This window comes from Python bivittatus, unplaced genomic scaffold, assembly GCF_059951505.1.
Source record: "Python bivittatus isolate LINGU-HERP-01145 unplaced genomic scaffold, Pbiv_v1 ctg000330_np1212, whole genome shotgun sequence".
Lineage (NCBI taxonomy): Eukaryota > Metazoa > Chordata > Lepidosauria > Squamata > Pythonidae > Python > Python bivittatus.
This window is the reverse complement of record NW_028277058.1, coordinates 54,737,931-54,761,382: the sequence shown is the minus strand read 5'-3', so window position 1 is coordinate 54,761,382 and position 23,452 is coordinate 54,737,931. Positions and strand designations below refer to the sequence as shown.

The 23,452-nt window shown below is 40.1% G+C and overlaps 1 long non-coding RNA gene across 1 annotated transcript in view; it reads right to left on the bottom strand.

Annotated features, from left to right (window-relative positions):
* The window catches only part of LOC148215978 (uncharacterized), a 163,156-nt gene that overhangs the window by 52,436 nt on the left and 87,268 nt on the right, over nucleotides 1-23,452 (bottom strand). Inside the window, exon 2 of the long non-coding RNA XR_015796336.1 lies at nucleotides 21,096-21,173. This is a non-coding gene — a long non-coding RNA (uncharacterized LOC148215978). The remainder of the gene's footprint in view (nucleotides 1-21,095; nucleotides 21,174-23,452) is intronic.

Genomic DNA, 23,452 nt, shown 5'->3' with positions numbered 1-23,452 from the left:
CTAGGTCAAAGGACAGCCCCCAGGAATGACAATAGAGCTGGTGATTGCATTTTCTTCTCTTCCTCATTTCACCATCCAATCCAGGACCAGGACACTGCAACTCCTGACATATGACAAATTACGACATTTGAGCAGTTCCTTAGATAACCCACTGCTGGGTATCCCCATACAATACTTTTCCTAATTACAAAACACATGGAAAACTCTTGATAGTAAGTGATCATGAAGAAATAACTTCTTGAAGGAAATTCAGAATAAATGAATGATGGGAACCCTCAGTGATAACAATACTTGACGCCGTGTGCAAGGGGCTGGTCACTGATTTATTGTATGGTAAAACCCTTCTGTAAAGGATCCCTTAAAGCTGGAGAGTGCGACTTAATTGGCTTGAAGGCCCATCAGGCCTTGTGCAGTGTATTGAGTGCCAAACCCCAACAATGAACAGGACCAGGACCTGCTTCACAGAAGGTAAACGTTTTAAGGGGTGAAACCACAAAGCTTAAGGGACTTGTTTTGCTCCTTAAAACTTTCCTATCAATTAAAAAAAAAACCCAAAGAAAAAAGGAAAACTTGGCTGTTTCCTTCCCCAGGTGCTGCAAAAAGGATGCTGACAGGCCACAGAGGATCCCTGGAGACTATATTTTGCATCCCTGCTTTAAACTTTATGGGATGAAGTCCCACACCGCTTCTACACTAGCTAAAAGTAGTGTGGAAATAGTGTGGCCCATAAACCTCCCAGAACTTTCCCCTCAATCAAGAGAGGAAGGGATCAAAACGCACACAGCCCACACATACACACCCTTCTGGAACAGAGTGCAAAAGAGATGCTTTAAGCCTCACAGAGAGTGCTGGGCCCAAACATGTCATTCAAAACTGTCCACACTTCTTGAGACATGGAAATGGATGATGTATGTTCTTCAGGTTGGTTCAAGAGACCTACCCAAATTCAAGAGCAATCACTTTCACAGAGGAAGAAACTCTACAGCAGTGTTGTCCAAACTTGGCCACTTTAAGATGAGTGGACTTCAACTCCCCAGCATGGCTGGCTGGGGAATTCTGGGAGTTGAAGTCCACTCATCTTAAAGTGGCCAAGTTTGGACAACACTGCTCTAGGGAAATGGGAAGAAGATTTGGGAGGCATTATTCATTTGAAAACATTGCAAATTTAGATTTGGATACTGGCCACCCCCACCTCTGGCAACCTACATCCAACTCTGCTCCAGAGCCAACTATTCTCTTCTTGTACATATTCGGAATAGCAGAGATCTGTAAAAGATTTATAAAGCATTACCCACAAAATGGCAACATTAAAGAGAAAGTACATCAGGACGATGAGGAAATCATACAAAGGAAGGGCGTGAAAAGCAGCAGGGCTGCCTAGAACGTATACACTGAGTACAGCTCACCGAGAAAACCATTTTTCAAATAGCCCCGGATGGCATGGCGTATCTGAAGCTTTGAACTTATTTAATAACATTAAGCAAGAACACTTAACTATCTAAAAGAAGGATCAGTGGCATAAATCAGGCATCATTTCACATATTTCAGGATCAAAGCTGTAAAGCAAAATGATTTGTGAAGACATTTCAACAGCTCCAATATATCACAGGTCCTTTCGGAGGATACTTAGACATATTAGTTGCCCAAATGATGATTTCTCTGGGTGACTCCGGCCAAGAGAAAGGAAAATGGAAACTTTTTAAAGCTCCTATTCACAAGTTGGGTTGTCCGTAATCATGATTTATCTGGAATGTTAAAGGAAACAGATGTAGAACCCCATGGATGTGAATTAGCAAAATTAAAACCAGGAGAGGAAAGGACCAGAGACACAAAATGGTTCCTTGAAGGAACTTCCACGTTCTACTTTTTCAGACACTGTTAAATTAAACCTGAGAGGATAAATTAAGAAGAGGAAGTGATAGGCTGTCAGCTTACCTCACTAGAGCCTCTATGGCTGTATTAACATACCAGGCTTAAACAGATCAGGTAAAGATTAATGAAAGTATCCACACAATGTACTAAGGTGGGTACAGTTAACTTTCATGGCTTAGAATTTTTTCCATGCAAAGCACATTTCATTAGTTTATGGTTCAGTGTATTATATGTGCCTTTGGTCAATCTTAACTGCTAGTAACTACACCGACAGGTCCATGGCAACATTTTTGTAAGTGGTTGGCCATTCTTCCTAAGGCTGAGAGTGGCTGGCCCAAAGTCACCTAGTTGGCTTCATACCTAAGGCAGGACTAGAACTCACGGTCTCCCAGTTTCCAGCCCGAAAGGAACCCATTGTAACCACTGCGAGAACCTAGAACACAGGATAATTTAGTAACTAGGCTAAGTGTATATGCGTGAATGTCACTTATGTGTGCAGAAGTAGAAAGCGAAATACAACTCTAGCTTCTTTTGCTGTTTCTAGCCCTTATGGAAGAAAACATAATGCTTAAAAATGTACAGACCTGCTTTAGAAAAAGATTTGAAGAGCAATTACTGATCTCAAGGCAGGTCTATACAGAATCAGCTATGTTTTCAAATGAACCCAGTCATCAAAGCAATATGAGTACTTTGGCACAGAATAATAAGAAAGAGTGTAGGACACACTGATTCCTGACTATGCTGATACTGTAATTGGATTGTGTATAGTGCCTATTTTTTTCTTATTCACATATGGATTTACATACAGTAATCCAGTGTTTCTCAACCTTGGCAGGTTGGAGATGTGTGGACTTCAACTCCCAGAATTCCCCAGCCAGCTATGGCAGCTGGGGAATTCTGGGAGTTGAAGTCCAGACATCTTCAAGTTGCCAAGGTTGAGAAACACTGGATTAATCAGTCCCTGAGCTGATCTCCAGTCTAGGTAGATTCATATGGTGCAACAATAATAATATTAGTATGCTCTTTCAGATGTCCCGAGCATTTCATACATATTATCTTTCTAACTCATCAAATAAGTAGGTCACTATTTTTTGCAATTTGCAAGGGGCAGGAGAAGAACTGGAGTTAAGAGAGAGTAGTATTATGAACTGCCCACCCCCTGCACCAATTCTCTTGGCACCTCAGCACAATAGGTTGCTAAGGAGGCTTTTGTGTTCCAGAAATCCAAGAATGAAACTATAATTAATAGCCAATCAATACAATTTCTTAAATGATATTCACTGCCATCAAATAATAAGCTGTTGACAATTTATGGGGAATGCAGCCCAAAGATTATTTGAAGCTAAAGGCATACAAAGCAATCAAGTAAGAAGCAGTTAATAATCTATGAGAATGTAGAACATTATTGAATTCAGGGAGAGAAAGGCAAGAAGTTCAGAGAGCAGCACATTCAATTCAGTGTGAGAAAGACAAAGCAGGAGTTCATATATGGGCAGGGGAAAGGGGGGGTGCTCAAAAAATGATTCACATTATGCCTTGTTCAGCTGTAGAAGTAGAAGGGAGAAAGAAAAATAGAGGCTTCTGCCACAACGAAGAACAATATCCTGCTATTGCAAAGAAGGAAAGAAATTCACAAGCCATGACACTCACGTACTCATATGTTCACACATGTGCTATGGGGAAAGCACTTTTTGCCCAAGCACCAATTCACTTGGAAAATAAAACAGACTATTTCTGCATTGAAGAGAGAGAATAGAAACAGAATAGAGTAAAAAATCACCTTTCCTTTGCAAGTTTGGGCTGCTTCTGCCCCATGGTTCTGCTTCTTGAAGGTCAATGTTAGACGAACCATCCAAAAATCAGACAGAAAGGAAGATACAGAATGTTTATCAATAGCTGTTTGTCAATACTTATTGGCTGGATCTACTCAGTCACTTCTTGGTTTCCTGAAGCCATGGTTCTCCTGGAGTTTTGGATTCAGACCAGTTCAAGGACAGGCACTGGTATACAGGTGTACCTCATCTGATTCTGGATCTAGTGGATCAGGTGAAGCCATCTGGATCTTCCTGGCTGTAAAACCCAACTCAGCAGGGACCCAGGAACAACATACTAGAGAATGATGACACTCTTTGAGTCGCAGACACAAGTTCAGTTAAATGGAAGAGCCTGACAGTCCTCTGCCTGTTTGGTCACCCGTAAGCACCCCTCTCTGCAGTTCTGCTGATATTAGCTACCAAAGCAGAGAAAAAGAGACTGAAAATGAGGTCTTCTTTCTCCTTTTAAAGCACTGCTAGCCCAAATAGAGAGAACCAATTTGGTGCAGTGTTTAAGGCACCGGGCTAGAAACTGGGAGTTCTAGTCCACCCTTAGGCACAGAGCCAACTGGGAGACCTTGGGCCAGTCCCTCTCTCTCAGCCCTAGGAAGAAGGCAAGGGCAAATCACTTCTGAAAATCTTGCCAAGAAAACTGCAGGGACTAGTCCAGGCAGTCACTATAAGTCAACACTGACTCGAAGGCCTGCAGACTCACACACAGTCCAAGTAGTTCTACCTAAGAAAAATAGGAATCAAAGGTAGTCAAAAGAGAATCAGAAAGAGACAAAATAGGGGGAAAGACTGGGCAAGGTGATATAAACTAATGGCTTTCCCCAGGCTTCAAGAACAGTTGACAACCTGAAAAGATTCTCCAGATTCCTTTGGATTAACCAAAGAGGTTCCAAGGAAAATCTGAGTCGTCGCTGAAAAGTCGATGTCTACTGATTTGACTAATAAAAGGAATAGCCCTGGGAGTCTATGCATGGCTCTAGCAACAATACCCAGTGAAGATGGCCTTTTGGAACATCTGCCATTGTTTTAGCAAGAGACAGTACAAATGTGAAGAGCTGATGGAGATGTTTGCCCAGTCTTTGTCTGGAAAGATCACCCTGTAGTTGTTTCCTGTTGCTAGCATACTTGCTGTACAAAGAACATCAAGGAAGAAACTACTAAGCTGCTTCATTTTTCTTCAGACGGGCTTCTCTTTCCAACCAGACATGCTGAACAAACTCTTCCATCACAAAAGGGAAACAGTCTGTACTGCCCAGCAGAGGGGAACTGCTTCCCACAATCAGCATTTTACCCTCTTGGCCTGACCACAGTATTATGGTTGGGCAACCACTGAGCCAAATTGGGAATTTAGCTTAGAAGGGGAGAAATTAGGTAAAAAGAGCTTGCCTATGGCCATCTGATGGTCCTAATTAAGACAGAGTCATAACTGGTAATTTTACCAGTACTTAATAGACCAGGAGTTGCCAAGCAAGTGTGTGAGGGCAATCTTAAATTCATAGATTATGGAAAATAACTGTAGGTAATGTCCAGATTAGTTTGCATCCCTCACACCCCCAAGTCAATCTCTAGATCCTGATCAGAGCAAGCTCCCACACTACTCAGTTCAGCTAGCAAAATTGTAGCTTGATGTTTATATATTAAACTTCAGGAAAGTTCAAAAACAGTTAATTAGGCATGTAGAACAGGACAGAGATCAAAAGGACAGAGGAATTAATAACAACGTACATTATCTATTGATATCTATCTATTTATTTATCTATCCATCTAAATATATAAAAGCACAACACTTTTCTGAGCCACTGGAAACAATCCTGTGGGTAATTAGATGGGTAATTAGTGAAGGGAACGGCCTTTGGTTTTTCCTGCATTACCTTTTTATGTATGTAGCAGTAGCAGAATAGAGAGGGAAAATAGGACACCAGGTGTTCCCTCCTCTATCCTGCACCACTATAGAAATAATGTGGTGGACAAGGACCAACATTAAGGGCCAAAGAACACATCAGCGTGGAAGGTCTTGTAACTGTTTCTTAAGAATGCATCACCCCACTTTCCAAGGATGCATTTACCACCTTCTAGATTAGTATTTCTCAAACTTGGCAACTTTAAGATGTGTGGCCTTCAACTCCATTTCTGGTTCATTTACTGGCTGGACACGGTGACAGAAATTGTTGAGAGCATTGCTATGAACAAACAGGTGGCCTATTTATTATATACATCTGTGATACTTGCATAGGATAAACAAATACAGAGTTTTGACAACTGCCTATATAAATGTGGGTGGCTACTGTCTAATTCATGAACAAAGCTCTGAAGGAAATAAGCTTTTATTTTTTTTCTGGCATGCAACTCACTCGGTGAGACTGTTGTTAATGTTAGGAACTCCATGGCAGAAAACATCCCTTTTCAATAAATGGGCATTAAAGACACATAGCGTTTGAGTGCATTTAGCACATTATCCTCAATAATGCTTAGCAGCAAGATTTAATGTAAAATCTTTTAGGGGGGGAAAAATCTTTCAGAGGAAAAAAGAGGGCAGAAAGAGAAAGAGAAAGGACAAATATGTAAGTTGGGCTGTTTCTGTGAATCTTAATTGATTTTTAATCTGTGATGGTGGACTATAAATAAATGCTTAAAGCACAAGTCAATAGGAACTTTTATTAGCTTGCTTTCAGAGAATTATAGTGCAGATCGAACCACTAAGAAGCATTTCTTGGCCTCATACTTAGTGGTTCTTTCTCTCTACAAGAGTTATTTGAATGGTGAAATTTGGGGGTGGGCAGGAGACACTTCAGATGAGACAGAACCCTTGGGAGCCATAAAATCCTGAAAGCAATGAGGAAAGTTCCTCTCCTGCACTCCAGATAGACAGCAATGTTCTCCTCAAGGATGCTATATTTCTTCTCACCTCCACTTGGTTTTCCCAGTTCTATTCCTTCCTTCTCATTTAATAAGTGTTCTGTGTCTCCTGAACATTCTCCAGGATGGTTGGGTCCAAGGATGGCTTTTTAAAGAGAGGGCACGTCACCATTTCCTTGAGGCTGCTAACATCACGCTCCCCTTTCCAAGGATGCATTTACCATCTTCTAGATCAGTGTTTCTCAAACTTGGCAACTTTAAGATGTGTGGCCTTCAGCACCCAGAAGTGAAGCTGAAATCACAGAACTGAAATCACATTTGCTTTTCCAAATCCTAATGCATGTGCAAACATTTTCAAAGTGGACCCCTATAATTTGCAAGATGTTTTGGGGAGACTATGGAGGGCAAAATGATGCCAACAGTTTATTACTGTGCATACTGTTACTTGATTTTATTTTATTATACTATTTTAAATTTTATATTATAGAAGTCGTATTCTATTTCTATTATCATTTTATTAACATCTATCTATCTATCTATCTATCTATCTATCTATCTATCTATCTATCATCTATCATGGCTAGAGATCCTTGGAAGGATTACCAACTGAATAAGGAAGATTTTAGATCTAACTTGCTGTAAAGTTTCATTATATCTGCTGCATGAACTAGGAATTGGGGCCATCCCTGCCAGGTATCCTTTTTTAAAATATCTACGCATGACTCCATTGATACCTGTATTATTTTAACTTTCAGCAACAAAATAAAGCATTAATTCCCTGTCCCTGACATATAAAGCCAATGGTTGAAATAACAAATCCAAATGTATTAATAAAATAGAGGAATCTCCCTATTAATTGTTTAAACTTTAGCGACATAAGGCTGTACAAAATCCCTTTCCTCTTCCTTTTGCTTTCCACCCAGCCACAAACTGAGACAAGTACAATAATTAAAATAAATTTCCAACAATGCCATAGGGAACATTACCAACCTTTTTTTCCCTCAGGAACTTATCATTTTCCTCTTTTTTTGCATACAACTATATAGAGTTTTGACAACTTGGCATAAAACAGTGACTAACTGTTATATGAAACTGAAGGCAAATCACTGTTTTAATCATGACCTTTCAGCTGCCCTTGACTGGGATGGGGGTTGTGGGGAAATTGGCCACTTACTGACACAATGGCTGAATGACGGCGTCATGGGGCTAAGTGTATTCAGTGCTGCAAATAAGAACTGCCTCACCCACCCTGAACACCCCCAATGCCAGTTGCTGATCAGCCCTTGAAACATGTGCTTGAAGTTAATATGGACTATAAAAAAGATGGGAACTCTGATGGTGGAGAAGAATGGGAAAAAACAACTGTCTGCAGGTTGTCTGTTCTAGATCCCCATTCTTGTCCTGCATTACAGCAAAGCTCTTCATCAGGAAAGCAACGCTTTGTCTATTCCCTAAATAATGCTTAGTGTTAAACTGTACTAAACTTGTCATTTGTATTCTTCCACTGCATGGTTTGCAGCCATGAATCACTCAAATTAAATGTAAGTAACAGTGTAAGCTGTTATGTGTGCTGCAGGATCGTATTACATTTAATACAATGCATATTGGCAATATCTCCCAAAGGGGCAGCTAAGCTATTAGTCACAAAGAGGTTTCTAAGCAGCACACACACACACACACACACACACACGATATGTAGTTGAGTGTTCAAAGTCCCTATAAAGGGAGGCATCCCATTTTTATTAACTGATATTGTTAAAAGGACAATGAAATATTATGCAAATAAGTTACATGTCAAGGGCTCAGAGTAAATTTCTCTACCATCAATGCATAAACAACCAAAGTGGTGAGTGTATCCTTACTTATTAGCAAAATGCCATCATTAAAACAGGAGGTGTGTGCATACGAGTGCATGCAATGTGTGTATCACTGATAGGCCTTCCATTTATGAACTGTAAAATTCTGGATAGACACCAGATGCCAGCAAAGAGTTAGTATTCTCGGTACCCCTTTACTGTCATCTAGTGGTCATCCAGATTTTGGCACACCAAACAGGGTAGGGCCAATCAAAGGAGGGTCTGTAAATTGTAGAATCAGTGGTGATTTTTATCCAGTCTTGTCCTTAAGTAGAGCACGTTTTCCTTATAGCAGAAACTGTTTCTTCTGGAGAAAACCAGGACCGCATGAGGACACGCTACTTGGATTCAAAGACATAAATGATTCAGACTGATATGGAAGTACTGGATTATGTACTTTCAGGATGGTAAGTACCTAACTCAGATGTTTGTTAGATGCCGAATGTCCATCCATCTTGCTGTAATTGCTTTACAATAATAATGGGATAAATCTGTGGAGGGAATGAATTGGTATATGATAGGGATTTGTGGATTTGGCCATGTGTTCATCCTGTTTAAATTACTGCCTTTCTTCTTGTTAAAATAACAGCAATGTAAGTCAACAAGAGGAGCTCCTGGTTTTAATCAGTGGCCAAACCCTAGGCCATCTACCACTTCATGCAAATAGATAATATCCCAATAGCCAAAGTTATAATTGCATCCTATGGGACAAAACCCCTGTATCCAAATATCCACAAAAATATTCCACCTTCAAATATATATTAAGGAGAAACTTTATTTCTCTGTGTTTTATGATGGTACCAATGTACCTTTTGTACAACAGTTACTCTCCCTCTCAACTACTAGGGAAAATTACCTGCAATGAAAGACATAATTCAAGAAGCTTGGTATCTTCCCTGATTCACTGGACTTTAATCCAGTGGGCCCATGTCATCTGGGTCACATCATTAGTCCGATTATCACAGTCTACTAAGAAGCATCCATCCAGAGGCTGAAATACAATCTGAGGTCCATTTGAGAGAAAATTTCTGCATCCATAGAACATTTCAACCACTGAGATGTGGTGTCTCTGCAAACATAACGACCTTCTTTCACTGATAGTATAAGATTGTTGGAAAATGAACCCAGGACTGATCCATCTCTCTATCTCTATCTCTGTCCAGCCATCCAAGCATATATATAGAGAAAAAGTATAGCCGCTCATCTCACTGCAGTTTGTGGCATGTAGAGGATTAAAAAAACAACACAACAACGTAGTATACAAAATAAACAATCTGAATAACAAAAATCTAAAAAATAAACAATCTAAAATAATAGTAATAATAGTAAAGTATATGCCCAGGCTTAAAAACATTCCATTTTCAATTAATGAAGACCAAAATAAAGAAATCCACCAACAGGGCTGGTTTAACTTCCCAGCCCAAATGTCTGAGGGAATATCCAGGTCTTTATTGCCTTCTGAAAAGCCAAAAAGGTCAGGGCCACCTGGATCCAGAGATCAAGGGTAGCCAAACTTCTGGGGCCAGGATTCATTTGGAATTTTAAGAATCTGCAATGGGCACCCTCAGCGTGGCTGCCATAAAACCCCATTTACCAGAAGAGGAGCTAGGTCCCAAAAGGTTCTCTACCATCCTACTGAGATCTTTATGGGGTCCAAAGGCATTGTTGCTACTACATAAGATGTCTTGCTTTGAAAGATTTTTTTTACATTTTAAAAAATCCTATAAAAGTCTAGGTGAACCAGAGCTTGATGGGCACGAAGGACGGTAGCAGAGCACGTTGGTAAGTACAGGACACATGTTGTCTACTCCTGCACTAAATTAAGAATGGGCAAACCATGACTCGGCAGATGTTGGATTACAGCATCTATCAGCCCAACCAACATGCCAATGATGAGGGGCGCTGACAGCTGAAAATCAGTAACATTTGGAACGTGATAGATTGCTAACTCCTTCCCAACAAGCCTTTAAGATGAAAGGAGATATGTGCAGTTTTTCCTGTAGCAATCAGATCTGAAATGAATACAAATTTCATCTCAGTTGAAATTGTGCCAAACTTGCATGTTGTGCCAAATATTCTAAGTAAAACTTTGATCACAGTAGAAGTTGCAGTTTGGTGAAGTTCTAAAAACAATCAGGCATGGACATTTTGGGTCCTTGACTGGGGCTATGCAATGTTACTTTTTCTACAAAAGAAGATTGAGAATTAAAAGAATACTCTATTAGATCGTTAAGCTCTTAGGGCAGCATCCAAAGAAAGGGAAACATGTAAACTGGAATCTGTCTGTGGAGATGGCTCAGATGAAGAACACATCCTTTGCAAGCAGAAGTTCCTGAGTTCAATCGCCAGGTTCTTCAGGGATGGCTCCAATCTACTTGAAACTTTGGAGAGAAGCTGCTTAAAGGCATTGTTGCTTTACTTACTTACTTATTTATCAGATTTATATAGCTGCCCCTCTCACAAATGTGAATCTGAACAGCGTACAACAACCAGGTAAAACAATTAACACAATTAAAAGCAGGTAAACACAAATACAAATAAAATAAGAAGAACGGACCAGTATCTTATATACAGTATAATCATCTCTCTGGGAGCCCCAAGCCTGCTGAAGAAAACAAGTTTTCGCGGATTTCCTAAATGCCAGTAGGGTGAGGGCTAATCTCAACTGGGGGGGGGGGGGGACGATGTTCCAAAGGGCAGGTGCTACGGCAGAAAAGGCCCATGTCGTGGGTCCCGTCAGATGGAACTCTTTAGCGTAACCCCTCCTGCTGGACCTGATGGGATGCATAGATGTAACTGGGAAGAGGTGGTTCCCTCAAATAAACTGGTCCCATGCCATGTAGGGTTTCAAAGGTCAAAATCAGCACTTTGAATTGGACCTGGAAGCAAACCAGCAACCAATACAGCTCACAGAACAAAGGTGTAACATGTGCCATTCTAGGGGCACACCTAACTGCCTGCACCACCACATTTTGTACCAGTTGAAGCTTCCAGATGCTCTAGGGCAACTCCATGTACAGCATGTTATAATAATCCATTTGGGAGGTGACCAGGGCATGAGTAACTGAGCAGAGCCTCATGGTCCAGGAAAGGTTACAACTGGCACACAACATGAAGCTGTGCAAAGGCCCTCCTAGCCACAACTGTTGAAGAACCCCCAGATTGTGTACCAGGTCTGTTTGGGGCAGTGCAACCCCACCAAGCACCAAAAATGGTAAAGTCCCAGATCCAGGAGGCCCTAAAACTCAAAGCCACTGAGTCTTGCCAGAGATTAGGGTTTTAGACACTAAACTAAACTACAGACACATGCTATCTCTGCACTCCTTCACACCTGAAACCATGCTGAAGATTCATTTGCAGGGAGGAAAAATAATTTGTTTAGGGCCCAGAAACACAATTGAGAGAAAACATAGCATCTTTGCTCTCCCAGTTTATAAACTTACTCTTTAAAGTTCCCCTGTGACTGGACTTCAGTACAAAATAAAAATCTGTAATATACTTTTATGAAAACTGAAAGGTGTTATGTGTACCCAACATGAACAATTTTTAAAAAGATGTTGTTTTCCCCATAAGTTCACTACAGCCTCCTAAATCAACACAATGGGTTTTTGAAACCAAGACCATTACATTATCATAAAAATAGCAGGAACCCGAAACCGTCTCTCCAGCTTTCATATCCAAGCAATGTTTAAACATGAGTTTAGGCCCTATTTAGCCTTACATTTGACACAAATGAAAATAAAACAGCCACCTCAAGCACGGCGAAATGATAATATCGCGTTATCTGGAGAAGCAACACAAAAACCATTATTGAAATTCTGATAGCATTTTGCTTTACTGGTACAGGGAAATTACCTGTAATACATAGTTTAAATAATTACTTTTAAACAAAAGCTTTTTTTCCACATTGCTTATTTATCTTGCGAGGCCAACTCAGCGGGGCTATGTATTTTATTAAAATTGCTTTCAGACTGCTAATGGCAGGGCATATGTTACAACGGGGGAAGTGACGGCAGTTTGACTCTTATTCCTAATATTGGGAGCTAGGCCAGACACTTAAGAGGCAGGAATCTGCTGTGCATTTGACTAGTGTTATCAACACTTTTGAGCAAGAAAGCTTATAATTGTACTCACAATAGATGCTTTCTTTTTTTAAAAAAAACAACAACACAGAAATCTCTTCTGTTTGTACTAATCCTCCTTATGACTTGCAAATTATATTGCTAGCTCTTGTACAATAGGAAAACATTCTCTTCTCTCATGTCTGGAAGGAAATGAAGTCAGGCACTGACTAAGGTAGCAAGGGGTGGTGGTACAATGGGAGGTTGTCCCTAATGAGGCCACTGAAATTCTGTTCAGCCTGAGGATGCAGGCAAGCAACTAAAAAAGCTTTCTCCATCCATGCTGTGGAGAGTTGTCAGAGGAGATCTGACCTATCGGGTGCTGGGGGTGGCAGTGATGGGGTAAATGGTTTTTTGAAAGAAGTCAAAAGTCATGTCCCAACTCATCCAAAAGAAGCAATTGGAAGACTTTTATTAAACAAGTATTCATCTGGATCCCACATCCTCTGTAAGTACTAGCCATTCCCTCCCTCCTTACTTCCCTCCCTCCCTCCCTCCCTCCTTCTTTCCTTCAATAATGACAACAACATTGTCATCAATAACAAGAACAGCAACTGGCTTCCTTGAATGAAGCCAATGATTAGGACCTCTTCTAGTTTTGATCAAGACATGGTTATGCACTGAAACAGCCTTAGTGGTTGGATGACCAACCCCAAGAGATGGGCAGCAGTGGAGCATCTTCTCATTCTTTCTGGACCTTAAATGATATCTGATACTAGCACTTCTGGGCAACTTGGCTGATGCGTCAATCAGAGCCACAACGTTGCAGTGATTCCTGTACTAAACATTCCCATAGAAGTTATGCTAGGGAATTACAGTGCAGCCTTGCAGCTGTTGGCCTACGAGATCATTCAGGGCTCCCTATGCTTTTTTTAGCATTCTCATGCAGTTGATGAAAAGATTATTCTGAGTTCTGAAGCAGGATCTCCTCTCTATGCAAATGTTACCCCATCTCCCTTTTTCAGCTGAAGCCTCAACTCTTATCCAGATACAGGGATAGTATTGTATGAGCAAGCCATGTTGAGTCTAGTTAACTTGATCGTTCTTTTAATCAATGTGCAGGCTGAACTGGCATCTGGAGCACAGCTAATATCACTTGAGTTATATTATTTTAGTAATGTAATCTGTGAATGGCACACAAATTCACTTCTGATTTCTGTGCACCATAAAATTAGAGTCCTATTTTGGGGACAGTAAAGGCTGGCTCTTTGCTCTGCAAAATGCCAGCATCTCCTCCATGAATGAATGAATGAATGAATGAATGAATGAATGAATGAATGAATGAATGAATGAACGAATGAACGAACGAACTTGGGGCAGAGATCCTGGTGGGCATTAAGAGAAGTATCTTCAGATATATTTCTACTACTGAATCCCATGGACACCAATGTGTTTGTGACATCCCTCTCTTGGTGCACATTTGATCTTCTGCCCTAATCAGTTTAAAATATTTAAAAACTATTTGAACTTCAGATTAAATTACAAGGGTGGCTGGTATCCTGGGAAGTAAACATCACTACCCATCTTTATTTCCATAAATGCTCTTGGACTGCTTAACGGCTCAATAATATCTTGTTTATAAATGTCCCCATCAGCCTTGGGCTACCATATCTGGGCTACAACATTCTAAATAACCACAAAATGACAATATACCAAACATTCTAACTCATTTCTGCCATCTAATGGTCATCTGGAACTTTTGATAGTCCACAGTTGGAAGCCCTACATCAGCCTACGAAAAGGACTCAGGTAAACTCCAGATTGATCATCCGTTTCCCTGAACAACTTTGAGGGTGGCTGGAAGTAATTGGATCAGTTTGATTTTTCTTAAATTGGTGGTGTGATTGGCAACCATTTTGTGAACGGACAAGGACACATATCAATAGTAGGGTTTTTTTTCCTTTGAGTGCCAATGACATGCTTTCAAAATATTAAATGTGCCAACCACCCCCAAAAGCATACAGACTCCTGACCTACCATGCTGCTTATCCTGACATATGACATACGACAATTATGAAAACGAACATTAGCATCATGCATAAAGCTAAATTGCAGAGATGCAAGAGAAAGATGGACTTTGTTGCTCTTTCTAAAAGCAGACAGCAGGGAATAGATTCAAGCAATTTGAGATTAATGTATCATTGGTTTAAATGCTGCTAATTTATTTTGTGATTGTAAGTTAAGAGTTAAAAAAAGTTAATGACAAGAACTGCTCTAAAATGCAATCTATTGGCATTGGAATCTGGAATCTATCCAAGTAGGAGCTTTTGAAACTGGATGTTAAAGTTTTTCTTTTACCTTCTTCACTGAATCCCTTTGCTTCCCATCTCCTGGATAAGAACCAAAACCCATGGAGGTTATCGTTAGAAGGGCTGACTTATTTATTTGGGTGTCTCATCAAAGTTATAGAGTTAAAAGGAGGTTATCAAGCCCAATCATTGGTCCATGCTTAGTGAAGGAGAAGTCCAAGCAAAAGTTTTCTCTGTATGTGTACAGATCTCAGAGGCTATGAAAAACAAGGAAGGATCATCTCTAAGCATTTAAAGATTTGCTAGAGGGAAAAAGGACAGGAGAAGCAGGACCTTAACTTCAAAGGAAATAACAGTATACAGTATAATAGTATATATAAAATTAACTCTCAAGTCATTTGAATAGTAAATGAGATTAGCACCATTAGGGCTATAATATCCAAGTTAAGGAAAAAGTTATACCAAAATTCATTTTAAAAAATGGAAAGAACATTCTATCCTATTACTGTCAATGCTTCTAACAAGGCGGAATGTAGGACTTCTTGTAAGTTTCTACAGAGACCTTACTCACTGGCAAAGCTGCCATTTTGTAGCACAGAGCTAAAGGTTACCTTTAAAGATGTTTGGAACCAGGCACAATGAAAGAAGTGTTACAGTCACCATAAAACTGCCCTGCCCTTTACCTTCTAACAGGGTTTCTCAACCTTGGCAACTTGAAGATGTGTGGACTTCAACTCCCAGAATTCCCCAGCTAGCATATCTTCTATTTTCCATGCAACATGCCCAGATATAGTGGTTTTACAGAAGCTAGTGCAGAAAAGAGGGTGGTAGTGATGTTTTTAATCACTGATACATAGCCTTCTCCTAAGCAATTCAGAAAGGAGAACATGCAACCAGTGCTTTTTCTTGCCCAAAGAAAAAAAACATGGCCATTGTTGGCTTGTGAGTTGCCAAGGCCCATGGTCTAAAAAATAGTTGCAAGAGGAAAGTGGCGGGGGTGGGGGGTGATAATAGGTTCCACTGGTGCCTGGGAATCACTTCACCTACTGTCAGAACCTGCATCAATCAAATGTTATTTTAAAAATTTATAGCAGTCAATGGGTAGTTATAGCAGTCAATGGGTATAGCAATCAATGGGTAGTTATAGCAGTCAATAGGTATTTGCTTGATCTGATTCTGCCAATTGTATCTAGGGGGGGAATGTTTGGGTTATTGCTATTACAGGGGCAGTCTGAAGGCTGAGAAGAACCGTGTTATCAATGGGAGGAATGCACAAGGCCACCGGTCTGTGAGAAAGGATTTTGGCGCCAATGTAGTAAGGGGGGGAATAAGTAGAGGGAGCTTTACACAGGCTTTAGTTTTAGCAATGCTTTGCTTCAAGCTGCATGTACCAACCAATAAAGGAGCATTTATCTGAACCTGGCCTGGTTTCACGAGAATTCTTCTGAATTGGAGTTTGGATTTTGTGGACTTGACACCTACCCTGGAGATGCTATACTTAAGTCACTGTATTGTAGATTCATGGCCGACAGAAGAATAACACAATGACAGGTTTAGGGGATGATGATGAAGAATTATGTGGTATATCACAGGAATTTAAGACTGTGCAACTCCTGGGTCACTTGTCAACTGATATTAGTGAGAGGGGCATTTACAAAAGCACAGTGGTTTCATCTTTTTCATTTTTCAAAAATAAAAAGAGCATATATTTAATTACACTTGAGAGCATCATTAGCAAAGCAGACCCAAATGTTCTTGCTGAAACCTATGGTGCCACCCAAGGTCCCTTCCCCACCTTTCCTTTTAAAGGTATCTTAATTAAAAGACAATTAAAACAGGGAGCTGGCATACTACAAAGCACCACAGCATGATCTAACCCCAACCATACCTTTGTACTATCTATGTATAGGGACCCCAATTCCAGAACTACTCAGCCAGTCTAACTAATGCTGAGATTGCTGGGAATTGCAGTCCGCATACCTGGAAGGTTAGGGAAGGCTGATCTATAGAAAAGGGATACCAGTACTACTAGGCATTGCTGTCCTAGAGTAGCTACCTTGTAGAAGTGCCCCCTAGAACAGATCTCAAAAATCCAAATGCACCCAGTAGCCCCCCTCCCCCACAAAAATACTATCCCCTTATATTAGAACAGGATGTATCTGCTCCCTGCCTTAGTTACACTAGCCAACAAGCATCCCAGTTGCAACATGAGAGTAGACTTACAATAGGCAGGTGGATATTCCTAGACAAGCATGTCCCATAAATTTTATTATTAATTTTAATCACTCTGGGTATGGATGATGATTTATACTGCAAATATGTTGGAAGCCACACTGACATAAAGTATGCATTAGCTGAAAGAACTAGAGAGACTCATTGGCAAAAATGATCAAAGCGGCCTCTTAGATTCCAAAAAACCATTTTCCCTTTACCTTTCTCAACAAGCAATTGCTGAGTCTTTGGGTAGGTCAAACTTGCTTGAATATCTCTTGTATTAATTCTATATAATACATTTTGGAGCTGGGATAAGCAGGAACTACAAGAGCAAAACTTTCAAAGGCACAGTTATTTCTGCAACAGCTGAAGACCCAGGATCTATTTTCCTTAGATGTGGAAAAAGAAGAAACTACCTACTACATCTATGCAAACCCTTTGAAAGAGGTACTTCAGACACACAAAGCACCTACAGAATGCTCTCTTTCTCTGTGCATGCATGCAGAGACAGCTGGAAGGCACTTCTGAAACAGCCATGTGAACCTTGAAAAAGACACGGCTGCTTTAATGATTCAAAAAGAAGGGTTTCATACATGCTCTGGTGTATTCCAAAGCACCTCCCCTGAAGGATCTGCATAGCTCTTCTAACTTCCCAACTTCATAGCTACTTCTCAGTCTCTCAGTATCCCAGCCTGTCCAAATAAATTCAGGCAAATTGGAGCAATAAGGATAATCCAGGCCTGGGGAGTAAGCCTATGACAAAGGATTGAGGGAACTTACTGTAGCATAAGAAGAGAAGACTGAGACATGAAAGCACTCTTCATATAGAAGGTCATAACCTGATCTTTATCATTCCTGTACTCTATTGTCAGCCTTACCAGGTAGACCAGACAAGATACATGACCAGATGAGCTAATTCTACTTTATTGTAGGGCTACCTTAAACAGAATCTTGCAAGTCTGAAAATACAAATCTCCCACCATCTCCTTTATAGCCTGGGAAGCTAGGGAGGGTCCTTTCTGAGCTTCTTGCCCTACCCACTATCCAGCTGTGGACTATGTTGTCTCTTATCTGACCATGCCCTAGGCAGCATCTCTGGGCCCAGTCTCCCAAGATCATTCCCACATACCATTACATCTATCTTCTTGACTTCAGATACAAACAGACAGATTCTAACTGAAAGTTATCAAATATTTCCTAATAGTAAGAGTATGAAACCAATGACCCAGATAAGCAGTAGATAGGTTCTCTTCTTTTCCATTCAATGATCCTATGATAGCTATTGAAGAGAAGTGGGGTGCCTTTAAGTCACCGTGAAATAAGTGAGATGTTATCCCATCCTATTCCACTCCACTTTAGTCAGAATTGAGTCACAGAGCTATAAACATGCTTATTTTCTGGTTTCTATGACACTGAATAGATCAACCAGATGCTTCCAGATAGACATCATTTAGTACCACCAATCAAAAGAAATTATGCAGGTACTTCATCTTTCCTTCATTAATGGATTTTCTGTGTAAGGGAAAAAAATGGGAGAAGTAATGGAAAAACAGGGGCTTTACATCTGGAAAATAATGTCATCAGGACCCCTACCTTAAAGCTCAATAAATGAGGAAAGGCCACCACATAATTATGTATTTACCCAGACGTATTCTGAGGGGTAAACTCTTGATATCCATCTATATCAGAAACTGTGCCTGTGACTTTGTCTGACAAATAGAATAAAAATACATTTTTGACAATTCGACAAGTTCTATGCATGAATTTGATACATCATTTATTTATAACCACAGCAAGCATTCTAAAATGGAGTCTACACAGGAGGGGGGGGGATAGAAATTGACATATAAATGACAGAAAGAAAGCAGAGAACTGGTGAAATGAAGTGTATATCTTATCTGAGGGAAATTGTTCTCTTTAATCACTTTATTTTTAAAAGAAGGAATTCAGTCTTTGTCTTCTTGGTGAAAAAGAAACACGCGATCTTTCTGCCACATGGGTCAAAACTGCTGAAGAGAAAACTAATGTTTATGTCATTAAAAATAAACCAGTGCTCTGCTTATTACTACAAAGAAACAAATTAGAAGCTAAATTGCAGGTATACAGGCTTATATGAAAATTATACACATCTGAGCTTATTTCTTCACTTTGCATGCACCACACTGATACCGCTGCAAACAGTGATGAATAAACCACTCCAAAATTGCAAAACACTCTACTGTTACTGGACATCTACCCTTTGTTGATATCCTAAAAATGGCCTGTCTCATTTTGAGAAGACCAGTCACTGGAGTGGATGGTCAAAGGTCTACCCATTATGTGTTAACTGTCACAACAGACAACCAGATCGAATTGAACAACCACTGAAACCAAGGTGACCTTCCTAGGTGGCAGCACCCGGTGAAGCTTGTCTGGTCTCCAAAGCTAGCCCTGGTTAATGCCTGGATGGGACATCATCTGGGAAACCTAAGGCTGTAGGTCCAACAGGTGTTGGAAAAGCACCCTAGAGCAAGGCAATGGCAAATCAATTCTGTATGGCAGCCAAGAAAACTACATGGACATGTCTACAGGAGTACCACAAATTAAGGAGACTTTTAATCCAGGTCTGAGCGAATTGTAACCATTGCAACTTATGTCTTGACCTCCCCAGCTTAGTCTCTTTCAGTTGCTCCACCTCACATCTTTTCTATGCTTCTGTACCCTGTTTGTTGTCCTTAAGGTACGATGGCAGAGTCAAATTTGTTTCCCCTTTTCTTTTGGTTTGCATTTTGGCAGGAACAGGTGGTTTTAAGTGGTACAATGGATGTCTTAAGACTTGCATGTGTGATGTTAGCATAAATGCACAACATCAATACAGTTTCTTAAAGCAGACATGACCACTCCTTATGTGTAGTTAATAAATATAATTTCATCTCCTCCATCCAATGGGGATTCCCTATTATGTGCATGAGCAGGGTTAACATAAAGGTACAAAGTACTGTTCACACATTCACTTGCTCACAAGGATGTGAAGAAGAGACTGGTGTTTGAAGAAATGCCACTAAGGGTGGAGGGTAGGGGTGTTGAGTGAATGCTGGGGCTTGGGGGAGGTAGGGGTACTTGGTTCCATAAAATCTTTCAGTATCTCAAACTGGCAAATAAAAATCAGGCTTGATGAACAAAGCAGAGAATTGCTGTGTCCATCCATACGCACATTATTCCATTGTTTTATGACATGACTTTCCTCCCCCAGGCCGGTGAGTTCCCAATATTGCTGATCTACCCATCAAAACTGATTTGTCTGTGAACTTTACTGTTGCTGCATCCTGCCATCAAAGAATCACCAATATCCAGTAGCACATGAAAAGCACATCCAGCCAATGTTTGGAGAAATCACATGGGTACAGATTCATTAGTAGTTAAGCCAACGTGATGAAAAGTAAGCCGGCAGAGTCAAAACATCGTATTTCAGCTTCCAACAACCATCATCATTAACATTGTACATGGTTGTGCAAATTAAAAGAATTTCAGAGAAAATGTACAACATTCCCCACCAAAAAAAAAAAAAACCCACATCAATAAGCAGCACAATCTTAGCAATATTCACTTAAAATAGCATATTTATTTGAAAGAAACAAGATCCTGCGCTGAAGATGATTTCCAACCCCTGTCCCCAGATTAAGTAGAAAAAAACTAACCGAGCCTACAAATAATAATTCTCAGCAAATCTAAGGCAACCTTTCTGTTTTAAATGAGATTGATTAATTAATTAGGAGGGAAAAACAAAAATGAGTCTTCCTTTCAAGTAAATGCTATATTTCCTCAGACGCCCATAACCAACAAATGATACTTCCTCCCCTGCAGAACGAAGTCCTATTCAAGCAGTTCATTCTAGACCGTGTTTCCTATCATGCAGCTGCTTCAAGCGACTTGTCTAGATCTTCAAGTTACCTTGACTGATCCACTTTCTTCTCCTCCTCTTGACTGGCAATGTATTTCCATATGAAGATGGACTTTAAAATGTCTGGGTTTAAACTTTTCAGAAAGAGGGATCCCAGTTTGAATCTTCCTAATGTGCATCTTAAAAAAGCAATAAATCACTTCATCTTATAAAAGACTTACTTCTTGAGTTTCCCAGCTTAATTTCTCTCTCAGTTGCTCCACCTCTCTTGTCTTTTATACGCTTCTCTGCTTCTGGCGCTGAAGAAAGAACAGACGGGAAGAAGGTGAATGCTGGACAGTCTTTCACCCCATGAAAACAAATCAAATTTGCATTTTCCAAATGCAATAAAAGACATGAACTGGTCAATGACCACAATAACGATCCTCCTCCTCCTCCTCCTCCTCCTCCTCCTCCTCCTCCTCCTCCTCCTCCTCCTCCTCGACACAAGCAACAAGGACTGAAGGAGTTATCCACATTTTAATGTGGAGTCGCACAATTCTCATTCCCCAAACCAATTCTCAAATTGGAAGGCAATGATATGCTGATATCCACATTTTCCGAATTTTGCAATACAGGCTTTAACTTAAAAATCTCCATAGTAAAAAAAAAAAAAGGGAACTGAGAAGTATATATAAGAAATTGCTTTTGGAAACCTATCCATAAATGCATAAATATTTTCATGCACATTTTAGTGTAATTTTTAAAAGCACTGCAAACTGATTTGCAACAGACATAAAACTGGAAAAATTAGAGATGGAGCAAAATTAAACTCAATGGAATTGTCCAGTCCTTAAATAGAGCTTTTTAAAAAGACCCTATAAAGAGACCCACAGAAAAAGAGAGTATGTTATACAAAGTACATGGAATGAACGTCCATGCATTCAGCATCATGGATATCTGGGACAAAACACAATGATGTCACATGTCTTGACATCATCGGGCAAATGACATCAATGATGTAATTTGGGTCAATCATATCACACAACAGCACTCATTGCACTGTTGTCAGGAGAATACCATGTTTTGGGGCCAAGAGTTACATGTGATCTTCCAATGCCAAATCAGAGACTGCACAGCCCCAAATAAGTAGGGCCAAAATAAAGTTGGCAAGGCCAGGATCAAAATAAAATGCTATTATGAGATGCTGAAATACGAAGAACATAAATTAACTGCATTTGACAGCAAATATTATCATTTTCTGTGTGTTTAATCACTCCCCCCCTCTTTTTTTTTTTTTTTTTGGCCTTCAAATCAATGTTGACTCCTGGCAACTGACTGGACAAGTCCCTGCAGTTTTCTTGGCAAGGTTTTTCAGAAGTGGTTTGCCCTGGCCTTCTTCTTCTTCCTGGGGCTGAGAGAGAGGGACCGGCCCAAGGTCCCCCAGCTGCCTTCATGCCTAAAGTGGGACTGGAATTCACAGTCTCCCGGTTTCTAGCCTGATGCCTTAACCACGACACCAAACTGATTCTCTCTATTACATTAAAAGTTACAAATGCTTTAAGCAGAAAGGAAGACATACGTTTGATAATAAATACAAGTGACAGATTCCTTCAGAGGGCCTATATAAAGTGACATCTAAGATTTTTAGCATCATCCTGAAGCTCTGATGTTTGAGGCTGTGCCCCCCTGATTTAAAGTACAGATATGCATTTAGGACAATTCAAGATCAGGAAAGATAATGTGCGTTTTCTTTTTTACTCTTCTGGCAAACCAACTGCATAAGGAAATCTCAAGAGCAAACAGCAAAACATGAGTGGTAGTTGCTGATATCATCATGCCAATGCTACTACTGGTAGTCCTCACTTAACGACCATTCATTTTACAATGGCTCGAAGTTATAACAGCTTTGGAAAAAGCACTTTATGGCCTGTACTCGCACTTACGACTGTCGCAAACCATCACACCACCACCCTGGCCACATGATTGCGATTTGTGGCCTTTTTTATGATGGTTATTAAGTGAATCACATGGTCATTAAGCGATTCACATGGTCATTAAGTAAATACTGGTAAAAAAACATTCATTGGGGAAGCTGGATTCACTTAATGACCATTGTAAAAATGGTTGTAAAATCAGGTCCAGTCACATGGTGACTCATTTAATGACCACCCACTTAATGATCTACTTCTGGTTCCTATTGTGGTCATTAAGCGAGAACTACCTGTATTAGCTACTTGCAACCTGCTATCTGATGCAAATCTCTACTTTGTTTATGGCTGCAGGATTGAAAGAGGAAAACATAAACATTTCCAAGACTTCACTTTCAGAGCAGAATTAAAGACCACCTCATAAAAAATTATGTCTGAGGTCTCCCACAAATGATGGGTGTGAAAGAGATTCTTTTGCTCTACCAAAGATATGCAAAGACCCTTGCAGGGTTGCAAGTTAATAGAAATCCACAACATTTATTATTTATGTCTTCACAAAAACGATGTCTGGCAAAAACTCTCAAAACAAAAAGAAACCAGTTAAAAACAGGCCGAGCTCCAACAGGAACAAGAGCAAAACTATTTACAACCCAACCAGCAGCAGAAAC